Source organism: Eublepharis macularius, chromosome 2 (genome assembly GCF_028583425.1).
Source record: "Eublepharis macularius isolate TG4126 chromosome 2, MPM_Emac_v1.0, whole genome shotgun sequence".
Lineage (NCBI taxonomy): Eukaryota > Metazoa > Chordata > Lepidosauria > Squamata > Eublepharidae > Eublepharis > Eublepharis macularius.
In genome coordinates this window covers 198,728,666-198,750,214 of record NC_072791.1, presented here as the reverse complement: position 1 = coordinate 198,750,214, position 21,549 = coordinate 198,728,666, and positions in this window count along the sequence as shown.

The following is a 21,549-nucleotide window of genomic DNA, read 5'->3' as shown; positions in this document are numbered from 1 at the left end:
GCAGGCAAACTGTGTGAAGCCTGTGAGAAGATCTGTGTGACTGGGTAAAGTAACTTTAAGAATTGAAAACTACTCTTTTGAAACCATCAAGTTTTAGAAATAATATGAAACCGATACACTTCTTATAAAAATAAAAAGTTTACTTTGTTTTTTTTATATCCCAGAGTATCTGTCATTCCTATATCCCATTCCTTTCCTCAGGGCCACATAGTACCACGAAAAAGCCTGACCCTTCAGCACGTTACTAAAAAGAGAAATTTAAATTATTCTGGAATTTAATTCCTGGTGGCAGCAATCTACCAAGAGGGGGCAAGAATAAAAGTCTTAAAGACTAAATCTACCCAAGAGAAAGAAGGAGTTGTAACAGTGACATAAGCTGCTTTGGGACCCCACCTGGGGATAAAGGCAAGGTATAAATGAAGTAAATAAATAATCCGCATTCTTTCCCTTGTGTACGGCTTAGTGTGAGAATTTTCTGTTAATGGTTCCCCCTTGGCAAGTACTCATGCATGCCAGAAAGTTAAACAAGCTGTGTATGTCTAATGCTAGGGAAGTGGGACTGACTGGATTGTTACTACTTTTATAACTTCTCAATTGTCTATTACTTTTATACCTCTCAATTGTCAACATCTCACTGTTGCGTTGTGTTCTATTTTTATTCTAGCTTTTTTTCACGCATGCACCTGGCACATTATGGCAGGTTGTTGTTACTTAAAGTTGGTGACACGCAGGTCTTTTTTTCTGGAAAAAGAGGTGGTGGAACTCAGTGGGTTGCCCTCAGAGAAAATGGTCACATGGCTGGTGGCCCTGCCCCCTGATCTCCAGACAGAGGGGAGTTTAGATTGCCCTCCACGCCATGCGGCGTGGAGGGCAATCTAAACTCCCCTCTGTCTGGAGATCAGGGGGCAGGGCCACCAGCCATGTGACCATTTTCAAGAGGTTCCGGAACTCTGTTCCACCATGTTCCAGCTGAAAAAAAGCCCTGGTGACATGCCACAGATCAGTTCTGCCAGCGGCAGCACATTCCTTCTAGCAGATGAGCCTCTTACATCAGAGGAAAGCATCTTGTGGTGGCAGAAAGCACCACTTTTTTGCATAACAGATCCACTGCATTGAAGCCATCGCCTGGTTTCTTGCTCTAGCCTTATTTATTCCTTCATCAGGAAAGGAACACGGCGAGTGTCCTATATCTTAGCTCACTTCCCGCCACACCAATCTGCTAAACTATTATCTGGATAAAGCAGAACAATCTGTTTCTTGGTTCAATCCAGTGAACTGGAATGGATAGTGTCCCTGCCAAATTATTTGCTTCTCTAGTCTAGATAGAAAATGAATGAAAAATTAATTCTCAAATTTAAAAATTCTGTAACTATTTCCTTGCTAGTGGCTCATTTGTCTTCAGTGGTCTTTCTGATAAAACTGACTTTAGAATTATGGTGAAGATTTCTAGCTAAGAGCACCAAGGTCTGATGGGAATTAATAGGGAGTTTTAACAGTGCAATCCTAAATAGTCAATGGGCTTGGACTAACACAATGGGAATGCCTCCGTTTGGGATTGTAATACAAACGGATAAAATATAAAGGTTCAGTATTTATTAATTAAACAACTGATTTTTAAAATGTAAGAGGGCTTCCCTTTTTTCAGTCCATATATGACATACAGTGCAATCCTAAGTAGTTACTCCAGTCTAAGCCCACTGAGTTCAATGCGCTTAGACTGGAGTAATTCTCCTTAGAATTGCACTGATAATGTACTGGATGATAGGCTGGGTCCATTCAGCTTTTCCACTGATGAAAATGGGTAGAGGGAGTCCCCTTTAGCTGGCAAAAAACGCTTTGCTGGGGATCATGGGGATCTGCGTGTACAAAACCCATGGGGGATGGATGCAAAGGAGTTAGCCGTGTTAGTATGTGGTAGCAAAATCAAAAAGAGTCCAGTAGCACCTTTAAGACTAACCAATTTTATTGTAGCATAAGCTTTCGAGAATCAAGTTCTCTTTGTCAGATGCATGGGACAGAAACTGGTCAAATATAGAAGAGGAGGGGAGGAGAGAGAAGATGCAGTTGGGGGGGGGGAGAGGGATGGAACCAAAACATTCCTTTGCTAGTAAATGTAAACATCTCCTCTTGGAATGGAGATTAATTGGCTTGTGTGAGGCTTCAAAGGAGTTTGCCGTGTTGGTTTGTGGCAGCAAAACAACCAGACCATCCAATTCCAATGTAGTATAAGCCTTCGATAACCACAGCTCTCCCCGCCAGATGCATTAATCTCCATTCCAAGAGGAGATGTTTACATTTACTAGCAAAGGAATATTTTGGTTCCATCCCTCCCCCCCCCCCGAACTGCATCTTCTCTCTCCTCCCCTCCTCTTCTATATTTGACCAGTTTCTGTCCCATGCATCTGACGAAGAGAACTTGATTCTCGAAAGCTTATGCTACAATAAAATTGGTTAGTCTTAAAGGTGCTACTGGACTCTTTTTGATCATGGGGGATGGGCATGTAATAAAGAGGGGAATTGGGTGAAACTGTTCCAAAAAACACTGGCTGGATTCAGCCTGGTATTTCAGAACAGATCACTTTGCCACTGCTCACAAAAGTGTGGCTGAATAGCTTTTTTTGGCATAAATTAACAAGGGACTGGAAAAGACAGTGAATAGAACACACTGCCGGAATTAATTGTGGAGGCAATTCTGCAGTCTAGAGTGGTGCATATTCTTTTGGGGAAACAGAAAATATGCGCTTAATGGGGTTAAAACACCGATTATTCGTCAGCTGAAGGTGGCAGCTGGCATACAGAGTATTAAAACAGCATAATCAGAAAGATGGAGGGGGGGCGGTTATAATGGCTGTTGAATTAAGTAATTTCCAATCAGGTGATTCAATGCCATTTAATTGTGTTTTGTGTTGAGATTATCCTTGAGGGAAATCCCAGCTGTAGGCTTTGGAGCCCAACTTCCCCAATCCAGTAATTCACAAAGGTTTCTGGAACATTCTGTTCTAAATTCTGAAGTTAGAAACAGGAGACAGATGCATAGTTTCTGAAAGCAATCGATCGTTTCTGTCTTCAGGCACGAATCTGAATTAAAAATCCAATGCTTTATAAAGAATTTGAGAACAAATATGGAGGTGAGCTAGGGAAACCTTGACAAGCTTTAGCTATATCCTGCTGAGGGGGGGCTGCTGTGCCGGGGGCAGGGTTGAGAGACCCCAGCCTTTTGCCCAAAAGCCAGGTCCTGTCAACACCACTGGCTGAATGCAAGCAAAACCCCATCCATAATGAGTTTATAGTTGCTACTTAGTGACTTGTCCTAGCATATCTGTGATCCAAAATCCTGAGGAGTTCTATGCTTTGTATTGTCGAAGGCTTTCACGGCCGGAGAACGATGGTTGTTGTGGGTTTTCCGGGCTGTATTGCCGTGCTTTACCCAGACATTGTGTTTGCTGAGGGCACACCAGTGTTTCTCATAAGAGTTGTGTCATGTGTGAAGGACAGAAGAACATGTGGTGCGGGAAAACACGGGTGTAAAGCTTATATAAACAGTAGCTGTGAAACAGCATCACTATTCTCAGTGATTTCTGCAAGGGCTATATAATGAATCTTTGAACCACCCTGAATTTAAATCCTGATTTCAGAACCAAGATAGCTCCCTCTCAGAAGGACGTAGCAAAAAAGCTTCTGATGGATATAGATTTGAAGAAAGGGATTTTATATACTACTTCTCTGCCTTTCAATATTACATGCCTTGCACTTTTTCTGTGCTCAGGAGCCAATGTAGTATTTGTATTTGGTTCCACTAGAATAAAATAGGAGCCCGGCAGCTCCAGGGTCACCGCTCTGCTTTCTGGCAGCTCAAGTACACTAGTTGTCAAAGGCAGATGGACACTGGCTTTTCGGAACACCTCCAAGCTAGATACTTCAAGTAACCCCAGCTATGTTTACAAAGATAGGTTTTGTAGCTCACAGAAAGCAATTTCATTCAGCCTGTGGGTGGAATCTTTCTAGTCTTGGACTTGGTTTGAGGGTAGTTTTTATCTCTGACATGGACCCTGAAAGATTTCTCTATTGTGTATTTTAAAGTGTCCCCCCCCTCTTCTTTCTTTCAGGGAACGAATAGCAATCCTTAATTTTCTGTCTGTCTGATTTTTTTTCTGAGCTGCCTTCCGTGATAAATTCACTTCTGTCTTGCTGGCTGATATAACTTCTTTCCTTTCAGACCTCAAGGGGAAGGGCTCTTTTATCTTCCCCAACAAGGGTGGCTATTTGTTCTCCTCTAAAAACAGAACGTTTGGCATTTCACTGATCTTTGTCACATCACCGAGGCAGCCTATTGCCTCTATTGGTAGCTGCTAAAATGTTCTTCATGTTCGGAAGATTCTTCTCCAAAACTCTACAAATTCACGGGTTATCCACAATAGACTGTTTTGGAATGAAGTCATAGCCAACATATAATGTGGCCCCTGTGGTTGCCTGAGTTAAACCCAAAGAGATCCACCTTGAACTAAAGCTTATGACATCCATATTTGCAAGTCAATAGAAATCCAGCAGTGTGGTTAATTTTCCATAACCATAGATGACCACCAACCATGACCCCTAGTTTTCTGCATAAATACATAAGTAACACATGAGGAAAATCTGAAGCAGTTCTGTGTTGGCATCATCTTATTATCTTGTGACCCATCTATTAGCTGCTATAAGGAGGAGCCCCAATAATAATTGTGGCTGCACTTAATGTTTTCTGAGCTATTGAGGTCTACTTCCTGCTTCTTTCTCCATGATTTCATCAGTACAGAAAAACAATTAGCCCCTGATTGGCTTGTGATAATTACGCATACTGGAGCGCTCTGTCTAGTATGCAAGGAAATGTATTAATTTGGATACTATATCTCTCTTTTCTCCTCAATGGGGACCCAACGTAGTTCCTTGCCTAGGCCTTACCACCCTGCACCTCTCCCTCTTCTGCAAGGTTTTGGTATTAACCTATAAAGCCATGTGCAGACTGGGACCAGCATATCTGTGGAACCTCCTCTCCCCGTATGTACCCCAGAGGATACTCCGATCAAGGGATAAACAACTACTGGTGGTGCCTGGCCCCAGGGAGGCCCGCCTGGCCTCGACTAGGGCCAGGGCCTTTTTGTCCTGGCTCCAACCTGGTGGAACTCTCTGTCTAATGAGACTATGGCCTAGCAGGACTTACTATCCTTCCACCGGGCCTTTAAGACAGAGATATTCCACCAAACATACGGTTGAGGCTAGGCTAGGCCTCCACCAGCCTAAACAGAGGAGGAGAAGGGAAGATTGGACCCCTCCCACCCAGAGACATTCACCATCCAGTTTTTAAATAACAGTTTAAGTGGCAGTTTGATTGCCTCCGTTTAGCTGAGTGCTGCTATCTTGTATATTTTAAATCTTGCATTGTACTGTTGCGCTGTTGTTATTTTTAAACAGTTCTAAGATGTAAAGTTTTAAAGGAATGTTTCTACTTGATGTAATCCTTTGTGAGCCTGCCTGTGCCGGGAGGATGGAATAAAAGTCAAAAGTAATAAATAAATAGCATAGAGGACCACTTCTCTGGTCTGTGCTGGCCTGAGAGAGGTGGGATGCTGCTGACATTCCCAAGGTCACCTGCAGGCTTTGTGGAAGAGCCCTGCCTCCTCTCTGTGCCCTGCCCTCCCAGGCCTTCCGTGCTTACTCTTGGGTGGGGCTTCTAGCAGGGTTGCCTACTCTGGGTTGGGGAATTCCTGGAGAATTAGAACCTAGAGAGGGTAGAGTTTGGGGAGGGACCTCAGCAGGGCATAATGCCATATACTCTACCCTCCAAAGCAGCCATTTTCTTCAGGGGAACTGACCTGAGTTGTCTGGAGATCGGTTGAAATTCCATGAGATTGTCAGGCCCCACATGGAGGTTGGCAACCTTATTCTACTGAGACTCACTGTAGTTGCTCCATCTGGCCTGTGCCACCTGCATGGGAACCTCCACTGGCCCAGGTAAAAAACAACAACAAGAGTCCAGTAGCACCTATAAGACTAACAGAATTTGTGGTAGGGCATGAGCTTTCATGAATCACAGCTCATAGAATCATAAGGTTGGAAGGTACCTCTAAGGTCATTTAGTCCAGCCCCCTGCACAATGCAGGAAATTCACCACTACCTCCCCTCCCCACACCCCCAGTGACCCCGTCCCCCGCTCCATGTTCCCTTCTTCAGGTATCTGTGACTCACAAAATCTCAAATCCTGTGTGACTCATATTATGTGACTCACGAAAGCTCATACCCCACCACAATTTTGTTAGTCTTATAGGTGCTACTGGACACTTGCTCTTTCCTACTGCTACAGACAGACAGACACGGTTACCCATCTTGATCTGGCCCAGGTAAATTTGGAGATGGAGCTCTGTCTTGACCCCAGACACAGAATTAGTAACTTTTCATCTAGCAACACACTTCCCCCCTCCATCTCCATGCACCTTTGTGCACTTTTGATATATAATGCATTCTTTTTATTACTCCTTAAAATGTTGATGAGCCCTCAATTAGCCCTTAAACTGTTGATGGATGGTAAATACCTTTAATACCTTTCTTTGCAGGCAAATCAAACGTTTGTCCCATTTAATTCTCTGCATTTCCCCCCTCCATTACTGCAGTGAATAGAAATCTAACTCAAGGATTAACCAACCCAAAGGATTTTTGGCTATGTCCAGTATTGGCTGCAACCTATTGTAGCAAAGCTACTCCTGATATCTTACATGGGAATGGGAAATTGCCTCCTGTTACTATGCGTGTGCTAATTTCAAGAATCGTCTGGAAAGGCCTGTCTTTCTCATGTCTGGAATAAGCATTTTTTAAACAATTCTCTTGGCATGCTTTGGAAGATTAATTGTTGCAAGAACGCGTTTATTCCCATCCCTGATTTCAGTTGCAATTTTTAAAAGAGTGACTAATGTTTGCTGAACTCCTTCATTGCCTGATCAAATGTTCAGCCTCTGTGTTGCAAGAGGCATGGATGTGATGCATGTTTTTTATATTAACAGGCAGAATTTGGTAGCTGTAAATCACTTTGGGTAAAAACGGGAAAATAATATTTTCACAGAATCTGGCAAAAGTAACGAAATGCTCCCTTTCAAGGATGAGCTGATGGGCACTGAGAAACACAACGCCAACTGAAATGCTATAGGGAAGATGCCATCAGCCTTTCAACAGAAGCCATTTCCTGATATGCTTGCCATTGATCACTCACCCACTTTATACTCTTCTGGAAGCCAACTTCATCATCTGAGGATCCTTGATGAAAGAAGAGTCCCATTCTAAAAAAATAATGGCTCATCTTTAAATGGCTGGAGCGGGGTGGGGGTGTGGGAACCCAGCTTCTCCTTTCAAAGAAAGAAATGACAGAGCAACAATACCCTTTTTGGTTTTGTTTTCTTTCAGAACATTGTCATTGTGGGCCGATTTCCACATTACAGAGCGGACAGGTTGGGCCCTAGGGTTGCCACACAAGCACAGGAGGTTTAGAGGGGCAGGGATGTGCAAACAGGTATCACAGCAATGCCAGTTTCACTTCTGGCGTGGACCCAGTAGTCATTATCACATCAGTGTGATATTCTAGGATTCCCCTGATACTTTATGGTTTTACCATAGAGTTTTGGTGGAATCCTAGAGCGTTGCACTTATGCAATGACCTCACTTCTGGGTTTGTGCCAAAAGCAGCATTGTACTGCAATGCCTATTTCCCCCACATTTCCCCCTGCCACTCTAGTGAGTGGTGGTGGGCACCCAGGCTGCAGGGCTTCAACTTTCTCCCTCCATGCCATCTTCTTGAACTGAACTGGTCTGGCCTGAATATTCCAAGAAAACATCAAACAAGGCTTCTTGGTTTGAACCTTCAGAGCACCTCATACCTTTTTGCCATAATTTTTTCAGGACAATATCCAAAGCCCTCTAAATCTACCTCACAATGCAGCTCCTGGATGATTCAGTCATAAACCCAGGAAGGTCCATCAGCCCATCTTCTGGCTATTGTCAGCATATTTAAATCAAGATTACCTCCCAATCAAATTCATACAAGCAGAACCATTCCATGTATCCCTCCAGCACATTTCCTGTGCACCTTCAGATGCCCCCTTCTACGACAGGACGACTGAACTATCCTATCATAGTCTGGATCCTGATTTCACACCAATGGGGTCTTAGATCCTAAGGTTGCACCAGTCGGAATGCAGCTAATGGGCAGCCAGGTTCTGAAGCTCTGGCCCAATGCTATTGCAGATCCTATTTCTCTGTCAGTCTAAAACAATAGCACGCCATCTCCATTGGCACTCAGGTAAATCCGGGTTCATAAGGATCAAACTAGATGTACAGGTTTTTAAAGAGTTGGATCCAGGTTCCCCAGACTCAAATTGGGTTCCCTGCAGCTACACAGCAGCTGTGGGGAATGGTGGTTAAAAAATAAATGGCCTTAGACAGCAGAGGGGGAGGGTCCTGCCTCCCCCACCAGGCCATTTCTCCATGTCAAATAGCACAGAAGGTGGGTACTTCCCTGTGTTTACTGCTCCACATGGAACAGCAAAACAGAGACACCCTCCATTTGCTATTTTGGAAATGGCTTGAGGGGGGAGGAAAGAAGCCTTTGTCCCTCTGCAGTGGCATTCTGAGGCCATTTGGGCTCTCCTTTATTTTTTAATAGCCATTCCCCACAGCTGTTGTGTGGCTGCAGGGAACCCGAGTCAGGTCTGGGGAACCTGGACCCAAGTCTCTAAAAACATGCATGTCTAGTTTGACCCTCAGAAGGGCATCTTATGCCCTCCACCTTTGTAGATGGTCCCTCTCCATAACCTTCTTCCACCTCCATAAGCATGTAATCACTAGACCCTTCTTCATTAAGAGATGTGAAGTATGATTTCTTCTCTCCTATTTTGGTTTGGTAGCCAAATTGAACCTACCATATCTTTCTACCTGTTCCTCATTTCGTAGTTTTTCCATCTTCTATTCTTGGCTGGTCTGACTTACTGCTTCCTGCTCATTCCCCACTGTATCCCTTACTTGACTAAGAACTCCTGTTTTAATTGTGAATTCCCCCTTTATCCCACCACACTTTCTGGTCCTTTCAGGGCAACCCCAGTCCTGTTTCTGGTTTGCTGTGAACTAGAGGCAGGCACAAACCAAAATACAAGCCAAAACTCATCACGAACTAGGCCAGTTCGTGGTTCACAAACCGGTGGTTCGTGGGAGCTCATTTCTCAAAAACTGTGACAACTTTTAACCTGGTTTGTTTGGTTCGCATCTCGGCTCGTCACTGCAGACAACCTAGCACTGATCAATCAGTTTCCTAGGCAACGGGGGGGGGCTCTGCAGACCTTCTGCTGACCCAGAAGTGACCTTTCCATGAACCGAACAAACCGGTTCGTGAACCAGGGCAAGTTCGTGAACATTTGTGGTTCATGAAACGTCACAAACTGCACAGTTCAGAATTTTCCCAGTTCGTGCCCATCTCTACTGTGGACTAGTCACGAGAGGAACAAGATTTGATATAACTAGCTAACTAAAAGGTAACACAATTACACACGTCTATCTGAAGAAGTGATCTGTGGCTCATGAAAGCTCATACCCTACCACAAATTTTGTTAGTCTCATAGGTGCTACTGTACTCTTGCTCTTTTCTACAATTACACACAATATACATTGCCATGGTATTATTACAATTTGTCACTGTAGGTCTGACAGCTTCAGGTTGGGAAATTCCTGGAGATTTGGGGGTGAAAACGGGGGAGGATAGGTTTAGGGAGGGGAGGGACCTCAGTGTGATATAATGCCATATAATCCAAAATCAGCCATTTTCTCCAGAGGAACTGGGTAAGCCACTCGTTTCAGCCCCAGCTGCATTGTGGGGCTAATAATAACACTAACTTGTTCACCGCTCTGGGTGAGGCACTAATCTATCTAGAAGAGTGGTATATAAGCGCAGTTGTTGTTGTTAAGTGCTTGTTTTCTTTCCAATATTTCTCTTCTCAAGGAATAATTGTGCCAAATTAGGACATGCTTAATGTATATAACATACTAAATATTGCTTTTTGCCCCAGGAACTCGTGTTCTAGGTTTTCACAGGTCATGGGGCACTTTTTACATGACAGGCCTGACACAGCAACTGATTTGGGCAACAGCTGTGTAAATTTAATGGGAAATATTCAGCATAAGTAAACAGAAAATGTCAGAAAAATCAAGTGAGTACTGAAATGGAACCCATCATTTCCAAGCTGGAAAGGCAGGGCTGCAAAATTCTGTAGTATCCCTACTGCAAAGCCCTAAGTTCAAATGTCACTTCAGCCACAAACTCACTGGATAGCCTTCGGCAAGCCAAAGCGAGCTTACCACAGCTCCCCCTTGTTCACAATGGAAAGAACAGTAATAATAATAGATTATTTATTGTGAAATGCTTTGAACATTCAAAATTGGTATAAATTATAAGCATTATTATTATTCTGCTGTGGTGTATAGTCTTTTGCTGAAATGGAGAGCTCAATGGACTGAAACAAATAAGAAACCCCTGTTTGAATTTCACCTCTCTGCCATGAATTTGGTATGCTCCTTAGGAAAGCCATTTACTTCCTTAGCCAGGAGTGGAGGTGGAGAAGCTTGTAATAAAGGAACAATTATACTGACCTGCATTATGGTAGTGTTGTAAGGATTACAAGAAAATCATGTAGGAGAAGCATTGTGAACACTTCGAAGTAAATGCTAAGTATTATTACTAAATGGATTTGATGCTCAAACTCTGCTTTTGTCCTTATCCCGAAAGCAAATTTCTGATTGCAGCAAGCTGCAAGGCTCGATAATATTTCATTAAATGCAATTATCAACATTCTATTCACAATGTGCCATCAGACTTGGGGAGGAGGAAAATTGCTACAATTACTTGTGGTATTGACTCATGCTGTATTGCAGATGATGTATTCAAATGAGGGTAATTTGGTGAAAAGGCTTTGGTTTTTGAATCCCACAAAGAAATCCAGAGGGAAACAGCTGAAGCAAATAGATCTGTGTGCCGTAAACTGACAAGTGTTAAATCTGCAAAGCTGGTTTCGAAATCCAGGTTACACCTTACAGAAATAAACGCACATCTTCTTTGGCAGCCAGAGGATAAAGCACAAGATAAAAATGTGTACCTACGCAGGTCAAATATCCAAGAGCAATCTGACTGCTATATAGAGCTTTGAAACAGTGTAAGGGTGCTGTTAAAAAGCAACACTCAGCCATTAATATATTTCTTCAAAAAGAAGCTGAAAAGAAGTCTCTCATAAATAAAGCAAATCAGTGAGACCAGCATAATGTGACAATCCACTACAGGCAAAGGTTTCCATTGGGCACCAAGCCCCACTTTCTGTCCCGTATTCATGAAGCATAAATACATAGATGTAAGCCATCCACCCTCTGGGACCAAATCAAATGTGATGTCGTGTCATGGACTGGAACCAGCTGTCTGCGAACTGAGTCATACATAGCTGTCCCAGAACCATCTGCAGACGCACAGTCCCTTCCTCAATAGCCCCCCAGTAACAGGAGGCTGTGATTATACCTCTGTAATCAAACATGGCCCTTTTAAGACTCGGGCAGTCTTCTTGAGGTGGGGTGAGGGGAAAGAGAGAGGCAGGGCTTGACACCCATGGATGTTACAGTAGGATTACTTAATTCAGGAGTAGGTCATTACAAGGATTACACTCTGGACTCGCTCTTTGGCAGCGCTCCTTATTGCTAGCTCTTTCAGACCATCGCCTCTCAACACCCCCCCACACACACACCTGCATACAAATTGCAAGAGGGTTTCCTAAGGCAGTGCTTATCTACATGGAACACCTGGGCGGCGTGGGAGCATGTTCATCAAGTGTCAGGAGACACAATGTTAGTCGGAAAGTGAAGTTTTGAAAGAGCCGACAGAGATTGCTCCAGAGGGGATGGATTCACTCACAGCCCTCTGCTGCCTCTGGTGTGCTGAACTGTCTCCCCTTCTGGAGTTTTTACCCTGCTGTCCTTGCTGCTTAAAACTCTGAATTAAACAAGCCTCGGAAGGGCAAAGGCTCTGGAAGGGGAGATGCCAGAGGCAGCGGAGGGCTGTGAGAGAATCCGTCCCCTCTGGAGTGATCTCTGCCAGCTCTGTCTTTCAAAACTACACTTCCCGGCTAACCTTGCATCTCCTGACACGTGAAGAACATGTGTCAGATGTCTTGTGTAGAGAGACTGAGTGTTGGTTCCTTTTGGAGCACTGGCGACTCCTGACTTTTTTTGCTTTATTTACAAATACACAAGCAGAAGCACATGGTGAGATGAAGAAGTACCAGATCTATAGAGTGACAGATGTGCAATCCTGCTTCAGATTCTGAGACAGCCAGTCAGACAGTCACAAACACACACACACACACCCTGTACCCCCAAGTTGTTTCAAACAGCTCACAGCTCTCTGTCTCTTCCAAACTTAAATCGATTGGGTTTTTTTTTTTACACACACATGCCTGTCCCCTTCCTTCAAGCTGTTACCTTCCTCAAGCTCTGATGAATACTTGCGGAACCATGTCCTAACAATTATCCCCCTCGCTGAGGAAACATCCATTGTTCTGAAGGAATATTAACATTCTTTTGTCCTAGCTCCCAGCTCCAGTCCCTTTGGGCCAAACCAATCACATTGAGAAGGCAGCAATCTCACAACAATATATTTCTCACTTAGTTTGAGCTTCCCCTTTGGGAGAAATATAATGCTATTGTATTGCACCAGGTGTACACTAAAGTTGTATTCATATATCGCAATAAACTGTAATTAAACTGTGATTGGGCAAGAACACAGTTGGTTGCTGTGCTTGGGTGCCCCCCTCTCTTCTCCACCTCTCTCATGTGAAGGCTGATGGAAACCATCCTAGTTTGCAGTGATGTCTGAATGTAGTTGCTTAGGGTTGCCAACTCCAAGTTGGGAAACTTTATGTGCCATGAGGAATTGAAATGTGCTTACTCCTTACAAGCCAGGATTCTAGAACTCAGCTTAGAATCTTGACTTATGAGGAGTAATGAGCTTCAATTTATTGTGGGATGTCACAGTAAATTGGAACATAATCAAAATAGGAAATTTTCAATCAAGGCAATGGGGAGTGTGTGAGAGAGTAGTATACACATGAAAATAAACTGTGTTCATGCCCAGTCTGATGTAACAACAACAGTGTGCTTATATACTGCTCTTCTGGACAGATTAGTGCCCACTCAGAGCGGTGAAAAGTCAGGGCTACTACTATCCCCACAATATGGTTGAGGAGCTGGGGTAAGAGGAGTGGCTTACCCAAGGCCACCTGCATAGCTCATGGCAGTCATGGGAGCCAAACCAACAGAGTGCCAATTTACAGCTCAGTCACTTAACCAGTGTAGTGGTTAAGCATGTTGAATTAAGATCTGAAAGACCTGAGTTCAAATCCCCACTCAGTTCACTGTGTACTGTTGGACGTGTCACTCTTTCTCTTGACCTAGCCTACCTCACAGATTTGTTGAGAGGATAAAATAAGGGAGAGAAGAACTACTGTTTTTCCTCAGAAGAAGGGCAGAATAAAAATATACTCTAGTATATTTATCTATAGTTTCATTACAGCTTGTCATAATGTCTGAAAGCAATGGTTACTACTATTACTACTATATTTAGCAATTGCAGCGGCTTTCAAGAGTCCAAGGTCCTTCACATAGTAGTCATAGGGTGCAGGTCCCATAGAGTAGCCATTTCTTCCTACTTTTTGGAAGAACCTTCTGCTAGTTGGCACATACAGAGATGCAACATACTGTCATGTGTGCACACACCCATGCCATTGATGTATTCTCTGAACTGATATATTGATCTGATCTGCTGACTGTACTGATCTACTGTATGATTGTATGCCATGCTCACTTTGTGCCTTGTAAGGTAGTCACATGTCATGCCATTCTTGGCTTGCCTGAGAATGAAAGTACTAATGCTGATTTCACAGAGAAAGTAACCAGCCTGTTATCTCTGAAAATATGCGGCACTGGCCTTGCAGCTGGAACCAACAACGTAACCGTTTCCCAGGGGAGAGAGAAAGACTTCGCTTTCTTTGTAATCTGCTGTTTCTATTCAGACTAAGCTATTGTGTTCTCACACTTCTTCTTAGATTTTCGCGCCTAAATGCAAACTGCTCCAGGGGAGGGGGGAATAGTACTCCCTATATCAATAGTGCTTTTGCTTGTATACTCATTCCTGCCCACCTTTCCCATCTATGGATGTACCCGTGAACTTAATGGATCTCTGAATAAAGACCTTTTCAACCAACGCCCTGGAGTGCTTGCTGTGAGGGGTCTGGGGGTCTATCTGCCATGGACTGCCGTCCTTAGAATTGACACATACACAATACAGAGAGCAATCATTCAGTGATGGGGAAAAGTTTTCTTGTTAATTCCTCATTACAGTACACCTTCTACTGCTCACCTTGTGATTCCTATCCCTACCTCTTCTTGTTTGACACCTATGGCTCTGATCTTGACACTAGTAAGGTAACTCTGGCTCCTCCTCTTCTTGTCACATGACTCTGAAGTCACATGAATTTCTGTCATGTGCTTGCAGCTCTTTGGGTTCTAAGCTGGTATAAAAGGGTGAAAGGTATCCCACAACTAGAAACCTTGAAAATGACTTGTCTACTCTGATGGGTAGCCGTTTTCAATGGTGATGGTGATGGTGATGATGGGAAGGTGAAGGATCTTTCTCAACAGACTCTTCACCCAGAGATGCCAAGGATTGGAGTTGAGAAACACAACCCTCTCCTGTAGCCTTTGGATGTGACCACCACGGATAGTTTAGTTATAAGAACACGACTTTGTCTTTATTATTGATTCCATCAATGGTCCTTGGCAATTGGATTATTGCTCCATGCTTGAGAAATAGGCCTTTGGATTTCTTGGTTTGAACGGGGACTATATAGTACTTCCCTTACAGATACCTGGAAATTGCAAAATCAGTGAGTTTAGGCATAGCAAATTCTGCACAGGATTGAACTACAAAAATACTTTATATAATGTACAATGACTTGGAAAGTATTAGCTGGAGGACTGCACCAGAAGCAACATGATCCCCTTGTATACTTGTGTCATGCCTGTCTGTTTAGGCAAGCGTATGTTCACACTGTCCTTGTCTTTGCACACATGCTGTCTCACATGTCTGTTGGTTGTCCGTCTTGTAGAGTTTTTACCCTTCCAGCTCATAGAGACTGCAATGTGGAGTATCAGTTTTAGGGTGAGATTATAGTGGCAAGTCTATGATCTAAATCTACCTTGCTCTCTGCTGTCCATGTTTGGGTCCCCGTCCCCCCGGTCTTTAGTGTTTGTTTTTGGTGTTTGTGCTCATTTTGTGTCTGTGCATTAAGAAGCAGTAGGTGTCTCATAAAGTACTGCAGTCTTGTTAAGAGGTAAAGGATGGATGCAGTCAGGTGGTCATAGCTGGTAATCTATCAAAGACTGTTGCCAGTTCTGCTCTTGCTCTTTTCTTATTGTAGGCTTTTATTTCAGTGGCACTCAAGATTTTATATTTGCTGGCTTCATGAGTCAGAATTAAGAGGTTTTGACAATGTCATCCTTCTGCCACCCGTAGCGTCAAATCAAATGTCATACCATGGATCCAGATCATCAGCTTTCCTATTTCCAATACAGCTCCTGCAATCCCCCTTCATTTGCACCTTGTAGCAAACCCTTTCAGTTCCTTAAACTTTCTAATGGCGTCCTTCTTTTTCCCTTTGTTAAGGACATTAGATCCCAGCATATTCTAATGACTCTCAAACCACCTCCGTTTTTTAAAAAAAACTTTGGCATATGGCTCCCCCATACCTGCAGAGCCATCTCTTCTGCTATTCTCTGCCCTAACAGTTTCGTTCATCTAAGCAGCCTTCTAAAGGTGTCAGTCTACAAATGGGAAAAGTCAGCAATTGCCCATACATGTGCATTCTCTGTTGTGGCTCCCAAATTGTGGAATGGTCTGCCTGAGATGGTCAAGATGACACCCATGCTTCTATATTTCTACAGAATATTTAAAACAGAAAAGTTTAGACAGTTTACACTAAGCAGGTAAGCAGTTTACCCTAAGCATATATACAATCTCCGAATCAGGAGGCTGGAACCATAAAAGGTCAAGACAGATCTTCCTACACACTCCAAAAATGCTACATGGAGGAAGCAATGGCAAGGGAAACCAACTCTGCTTGTTTCTTGCCTGCTATGCCCTGTGGATGGGATTGCAGTGAGTTGGTTGTAACTTAACAGCACATTCTTTGTCTTACACCCATTAAGTCCTCCTTTATGTGCCCCTATCTTCCGAGGTGAAGTGAGTTGTCATGCGGGAATAGGGACTTTACAGTGGTGGCTCTCTCTGGCTATAGAATGACCTGAAATGTTTCCAGTGCCAAAGACTGCACTGTTTAATTTATTTAACAACTTAATTCTTGCTCCCATAGTACTGTTCTGAAATAGAATATGGTTTTACCTCCTGTTTATTTAATTGCTTTATTGGTGTGGGATAGTCTTAATTTTGTTCTTACTGATTTTATATTTTATTTCTTGATTGTACACCACTGTGTGCACTGTATACGGGAGAGAGGGTTTATGAGTATTTTAAAGTAAATAATAGAAAGCCTTATTGATTCCAGTGGGACTTATTATTTTTAAGTCAATATTCCTGTGAGTTCAGCCATAAAGTTTAAGCATGAAAGATAGATATCATAGTTTCTGCAAGCAACAAACAAGAAGCAAAATGAGAGGAAACAAAGTAACCCGTTTTAAGATTCTCTTTTATTGAAAAATTAAAACTGCATTGCATATCATCTTTATAATTTCAACAGTTCATTTAGCCACAAAACAGAGATTCTATTTTAAAAATCTCATCGTATTTGTCATCATTCAAAAAACATGTTGTGCCGTGGAAAAGGCTAATAACTGGTATCATTCTGGGCTATTTTTATACCCCCGATTCTCTGCCACTAAAGATAAAATCCAGGCTTGTTTTCCTAAAAAGGGGTTTCTTAATACTGAAATGAGAACTTAAGCTTTGTTTAATTTTTTTGTTCCTCTCCAGAACTACTGTATGAACGAGTAAAAAGAAAAGCAGCATTTTTCAATTTGCCATAGCTTCTCTTTGTTGATGAGTTACCACTTCTCCCATTTATGTAACAGATTGTTGCTTAACATAGCAGAAAATTCTGGTTCTTCTCATCCAACCACTTCACCCCATGGCAGCCTCAAAAACTGCTTGCATGTGGTTGTCCTCACACCTTAGGGTAAACCAATATTCTGTGCCCAACATCCCCTTGCGATGGATTCAGTTTCTGGCATATTAGGAAGCATAAAAAAATGATGCTTCTCAAGTTAAATTGAAGGCTAAATCTTCAGAGTTACAATCGTTCTCTGTGCCTATTGCAAACTTGTGACATGGGGCTCCTCACATGCTCATGAGTAATGAAAAACAATATCCATTTTATTGTTGAAATGATATAAACGGACTTGCAGCCTGTGCCAGAACCCCCCAGCCCAGTCAGATGCATCCATTTTTTGCTCCCCGTCCTTGCTTGCACTCTGAATCTGATGGGTGTACACTATTATCTTGTCACAGGTTGGGCTATAGCTAAACCATACTCAACCTTTAAATACTTTTCCTGGGGCCACCAGCCATGAATTCTACAGCACTAATGAAGGACCCATTTTAACTCCTAAGACACTCCCCACTAAGATTCTAACTTTTCAAAATGAGACGCCTCCTACATAGGTCTAGTCCATTATTCTCCATGAACAATGCAGTGTAGACATGAGCACGTGAAAGCTCAACAGAGACTTCTGCTTGGAAAGCTTCAAGGTACAGTTCAGATGAAAGGAAAATAGAGATGACCCCAAGATGGTTTCTGAGAGCCAAGCTACAAGACATGAATTACACAAGGAGGAGCACATGAAGGGAGTCGCAATGTTAGCCGGGAAGCTGAGTTTTAAAAGGGATCAGAAGGCTTTGTCAGTTTCCCTTCTCTACAGAGCCAGGGAGATGCTACTCAAAGGGTTTGTTAATTTCCTCTTTGCATCTTAGAAGGGGTGGTGAAACTGACAGAGGCTTCAGGAGGCAAAGAGGAAATTAACAAACCCTCTTAAGTTGGAGGAAGTCTCCTTAGATTGGAGAAGGGCTTCAAGCTTGAGCCAAAAGGAAATGTCAGAATATAAATATTTAAATAAATACATAAACTTTGCCCAGTTGAGTGGTAGGATAGGGTAGGAGCCTCTCTATGTTCTAATGAATTGAGACAAGTTGTGAAGTAATCTCATTCCCCTCAGTCAACCTGCCAAAGGACAAATAATGCATGAAGACAACTTCAGGACTCAAGCCACATGGGAGAAACCCACTTGGGAAGATGACTAGTGTGGTATAGTGGTTAGGATGCTAGACTAGGATCCGAGAGATCCAGGTTCAAATCTGCACTCTGTCACAGAAGCTTATTGGGTGACCTGGGCCAGTAACTCTCAGCCTAACCTACCTCTGAAGTAGGGATTGTGTGAGGAAAACACGGAGGAGGGGAGAATGATGTTATAAGCAGCTTTGGGTCCCTGTTCGAGAGAAAAGCAGGGTATAAACAAATATGCTGTATTTTCTCCCCATATCAGCATCATGCCTCGCAGAAACTGGGGAAACACAGATAAGGACAAGCCCCAAAACTTCTTACGTATTGACTTAGATAGCCGGTTTGGTGTAGTGGTTAAGAGCAGCGGGACTCTATTCTGTAGAGCTGGGTTTGATTCCCCACTCCTCCGCTCGAAGCCAGCTGGGTGACCTTGCGTCAGTCACAGCTCTCCGGAGCGCTCACAGCCCCACCCACCTCACAGAGCGATTGTTGTGGGGATAATAATAACACACTTTGTAAACCTTTCTGAACGGGCATTAAGTTGTCCTGAAGGGATGTTATTGTTACTATAGTTATACACTTGGCCTCAATGCAAAATCAGCACCCAGTTGTTGCAGAATTTCTTTTACTCAGCCTTAGCTTAAAATTTTGGTCCAACTCTTTACGTAGCTCTGCGACTGGTGTGGGTAAGGATGGTGATGAATCCTATGAGACTTTTCAGCGCATAGATGTAAATGCATAGAAGGAAGGCTACACAGTCAGGCCTGTGTTTTGAACACATGTACACAGATGCAGCTGCCTTATACTGAGACTAACTGATCCATCGAGATCAGTATGATTTGCTCAGACTGGCAGCAGCTCCCCATGGTCTCACACAAAGGTCTTTCACATCACTTGATCCCTTTTACTGGAGATGCCAAGTATTGAACCCGGGACCTTTTGCAAGCCAAGCAAATACTCCACCACTGAGGGCCAAGCTACAAGTGACGAATGACACAGGTTGGACACTTGTCAGCTTCCCTCAAGTTTTGATGGGAAATGTAGGCATCCTGGTCTTGCAGCTTGGCTCTCCAGCTGCTGTCCAATGGACTTTTCAACTGTCACTTGTCCAACATTCCGCCAAGCTGCCTACATTTCCCATCAAAACTTGAGGGAAGCTGACAAGTGTCCAACCTCTGTCATTCGTCACTTGTAGTTTGGCCCTGAGCCATGGCCCCTCACCTGCTATAAAGGGACAGAACCATACCTGAGCTGCAGTGGCACACCTTATTCATTTTGCTACTTCAACTTCAGACAAACCCAGACTTCCCACAATTGCTAAGGAAAATGTTCTAAGTTAAAAAAAAAACATGACAGGGGACCCTAGGCAACAAGATAATGGGTGGGAGAGTCAAACATATATATTGAAAAACTGCTGCCATTGTTCATAAAGTTGTTTTCTTCATAATAAAAAAGACTGGCTGCAATCTACCATGGCGATTCTTAAATCACATAGACAATCCTCAAAGCTTGTGCTTCAAAATTGCTTCAAGGCCCTTGTCTTAGGTTGCTCTTTAAAACTTCACTATGGAAACTTAGTAAGAAGAAAAATGCTGAAGGTTAAGGAGGCATCCCTGTTCATATTTGTATGGTATCAGCGCTGGAAATCAACACTGCAGCTGTTGTGGACGGTATCTGTGGCAGGACTCAGTCTTCTACCCATTGAAGCTTACAGCAAATGTACTAAACATCTAAGAAAGGAGGAGGAGAGTAAAAAATGCCCTCTCTCGTTTAAGTGGCCGAAGATCAGGCTACTGTAAATCAAGCAAGCAACAAGTTTATAGGAGATTGTAGTCCAACGTGGAAGAAGCATGACATAGCTAGCTACCATCCTGTATATGAGCTACATCAAAACAAAATCTACTGTTTGAAGCAGAATGATTAGAAGGCCTATTTCACAGAAGCAGGAGTATAGATCAGTTCTACTATGGTGGCAAAAGGCCAGAAGAAGAACAAGCTTTACATTTTATTTCACTGCTTTGAAACGTCAGAGAGAGAAGTGGTTCAGAGGCTGCGGGAGAGCAGCAAGTGACGAAGGGGGGAAATTTCCAAACCAAGAAGGAGGAGGAAAAAAAGAGAGAAGTCTTCTGCTTTAAAGAAAATGGATGCGGCATGTTTTATATTAAAATCATCTATATTTGGAAGTTAATTATAATAGCAATTGTTAAACTTTTCTGATAGGCTTCTGAATTGTTCCATCCATATAATATTAACATATCGTATGGAAAGGGGACACGTTTAGAGACTATCTGGAGGCATTCCGATCCAGAAGTGCTGCTTACTTAAGACAAGAGATACCCAAGTGGATGGGAGTCCACAAAGCGGAGAAGACGGGGTACAGTATCAAGAGACCCTCAAATGTAGTGCGGACTTTTAAAGAACATTCATTCCACACTTGGATAATTCCTGGGACAAAAGCCATACCAACCACACAAATCTTAAAACATTCATCAAAATATTGCTAATATTGATCAACAAAACTTTGGGAGCGATCCCAAGTAAGGAGTAAGTCCCATTTTATTCACTGGCGCTTACTCCCAGGAAAGTGTTCTTTAGATTGCAGCCTTGTTTAGTTAAAATCCAGGCCACAAAATCCATAAGTACAACTCCTGTTGGTTACAATCATATTATATAGGTTCCATCCATTCCGATGGGGCCTGTATTTGGGATAGCGTTGTACAAAGCGGTGACCTTAAAAATGTATTATGTGTCAGTTGAAGCTAATAGCCATAGCAGCATATTTAGGAAGGCTTCCAGACAGCAGATGTTGCTTGACCCCAAGAAATTCAATCAACAGACAACTACTGATTCAGCTACTTTGCTAGCCTACGAGTGTGTTTACCAAGGATTTTGTAGCATCAGTCTCCTAGCTAGTAAAAGCTTTGCTGAATGTCGTACATATATAATTTCAAATTCTTGTGGCAAGATGGTCATACTTGAAACATTCTGTGGCAAGCTTTTCTTTTTGATCAACTCAAAACTACATGGTGCATTACCCTTTTGACTTTTGTAAGACCTGGTAGCTTAGCACTCTCATAGAATTGTTACTGATCTTGCCACAGAATTTATCTAAACAGATAATATATATTGGCCCTGAACTACTGTAAGAACTCAGAGG